Source organism: Silene latifolia, chromosome 1 (genome assembly GCF_048544455.1).
Source record: "Silene latifolia isolate original U9 population chromosome 1, ASM4854445v1, whole genome shotgun sequence".
Lineage (NCBI taxonomy): Eukaryota > Viridiplantae > Streptophyta > Magnoliopsida > Caryophyllales > Caryophyllaceae > Silene > Silene latifolia.
In genome coordinates this window covers 191,491,935-191,494,808 of record NC_133526.1, presented here as the reverse complement: position 1 = coordinate 191,494,808, position 2,874 = coordinate 191,491,935, and positions in this window count along the sequence as shown.

Genomic DNA, 2,874 nt, shown 5'->3' with positions numbered 1-2,874 from the left:
TTTTTTTTTCTTTTCTTTTTTGTTTGCGGGTGTCTAATACCTGTTTTTTTTTTTTTGGTAGGTTTGGCTTATGGAACGGCTCCGATTGCTCGAGCCCCCAGTTCATGCACTTTCCTATCATGCCCGTATGATTTCGATGAGGACACGGCTGTACATGGTGGACTTCACCCGGTCTGCGATTATTGGAAGAACAAGCTGAAGAATGATGATGGCCCGCTGATCAGGTGGATCGTTCCGTGGTGGCACCTCAAGTCTGTCACTGGAGTGTCTTCTTTGGATCCTACTAGGTCCGTGCGCATTCCTGGATTGGAGTTTATGGTATGCATCTTCCCTGAGAGATTGATGAGGCAAGTCGGGTTGAAACAGATGATCCCTAGGCTTGACACCGTTCCGCAGACTGCTATGGCGCTTACTACAGAGAGCCGAAGAGAGTGGGCTATGAAGTGGGCCCAAAGAAACATGTGGTTCTTGAATTTCTCTTCTAATGCCTTGTGGGTGTCGGACTCTTATCTGAGGTGGAGAAAGGCTGCAACTTCGGAAGAGCGCGAAAGACTGAGGAAGCGCGAGCCTGTTGATTACAAGGTGCGCGAGGGAGAGAAAGAGAAGGAGAAGCATCTGACAGAAGGAGAAGAAGAAGCCGGGTTCCAAGTCATTCATCCTTCGAAGAAATCGAAGACTACTCCTGTCGCAGAGATGGTGGTTGGCAAGAATGGAAGAGTCAGGCCTCGAGAAAGACCGTTGGTGATTAGGTCTGAAGTGGTGCAAGAGCGCTCGGCTCGAGTTCGTGACAAGAAATATGACAAGAACGACAAGGGCAAGGGAAAGATAGAGGAATAGCCCAAGTCTTATTTATTATTTGATTATTATTATCTATTGTTGTAATAAGGAGGGATTTTTAGAATCCTAGCCTAGCCTATTTTTATTATTTGCCGTATTATTATTATTAGAAATTGAATGAAATAAAAAGGTTAAGTGGTTATGAAACCGTTGTGATTTTCTTTAATTATTCTTGTCGAATTTCAAATGCAATGCAAATGTCCTTCTATTTACATTTTAAATATAATGGTGGGTTGAATCCCGTGAAGGATTGCCTACGTATTCACTTAAAAAAAGCGAAATCAAACCCTTGCGCGTAGTTCGAGTAAATGTAAAAGAATAATTGTTCGAAGCAAGAGCTTGTAATGAACATAGAAAATAAGCATGAGCTTTTGCTTACTCGGGAGGTGCGAATTTAGTTTGTTTGATGATATGAGGATGACAAGTTTGCCAAGATGCAAGAGCATAGTGACATTCAAATGGGCCAGGGGCCTTTTATTTAGTGCCACAAGAGCGACACGTGGGTTTACGCGAGGCGCGTTTTTGTTCCTGTTCTAGGCATAGTATCGTTTCAATTGGTCGAGATTTGTGGGGTTTGAGAACTCATTCCCGTCTAGGTCCGTGATTCTAACCGCACCCCCTGGGAGTATTGATTTGACTAGATATGGTCCGGCCCAGTTAGGTTTGAATTTTCCCCTTGGGTCGACAGGTAAAAGAGCTCTGACCGATTTGAGAACTAAATCTCCTTCTTTGATGTTTCTTGGCCTAACCCTTTTGTTGAAAGCTCGTTTGATACGTGCTTGATATGTTTGGACATTATGTAAGGCACGAAGCCTACGTTCATCCAGGAGGATTAGTTCTTCGTATCTATCTTTCTTCCAATCGGCCTCAGGGATTTGACTTTCGAGTAGAATACGCAAGGATGGTATTTCTAGCTCGACTGGTTGTACGGCTTCCATGCCGTAAGTCAAATAGAAAGGAGTAGCCCCAGTGGACGTCCTGACGGATGTTCGATACCCCCACAAAGCGAAGGGTATTTTGCTTGGCCAATCTCTGTAATTATCAGTCATTTTCTTGAGGATTGTGACGACATTTTTGTTAGCCGCTTCTACCGCGCCGTTAGTCTGTGGTCTATAGGGCGATGAGTGATGATGCTTGATCTTGTACTTGGCTAGCAATTGCTCGGTTTCGGCTTGGAAGTGGGACCCATTATCGCTGATGATCTCATGTGGGCAACCATATCGACAGATGATGTTATTTTGTATGAATTTGGCTACATTTTTGGCCGTAAGAGCGGTGTAGGAAGCCGCTTCTACCCACTTGGTGAAGTAGTCAATTGCTACTAGGATGAAACAGTGACCTCCTGTTCCTGCTGGGGTTATTTTCCCAATTATGTCAATTCCCCATGCGGAGAATGGCCAAGGAGATGTCATCGTATAGAGCAACGAAGGAGGGACATGTTGTACATTCCCGAAAATTTGGCAATTGTGGCAATGTCTCACATATTTGATGCAATCGGATTCCATTGTGGTCCAATAGTACCCTAGACGTGTGATTTTCTTTGCCATCATAGGTCCACTCATATGAGGACCGCATTCTCCGTCGTGGACTTCTTCCATCACCTTTCGTGCCTGTGAATGATCAAGGCAACGTAGGACTACACCAAGAGGTGTTCTTTTGTATAATTCTCCTTGCATGAGGACGTATTGTGAAGACAATAGGCGTATAGCTCGTTGTCCCCTCTTGTCCATATCTGGTGGATAGGTACCATTAAGCTTGAAGTTCAGAATTGCTTGGAACCAGGGTTCCTGTGCGATTTCTTCTTCATCGGTAATTTGGTGGACATAAGCCGGCTCCGACCGTCGTTCGATACACAAAGGCATTTCCATCATGTAATCTGGCATGTTTATCAAAGATGCAAGTTTCGCAAGAGCGTCTGCAAATTGATTTTATTCTCGAGGTAGGTGTAAGTAGGTTACGTGATCAAAGAATTGAGCGACTTGGTCTATCCTAGCCTGATAGGGTGCTAGGCTTTCACTTCGGATTTTCCAGGATCCC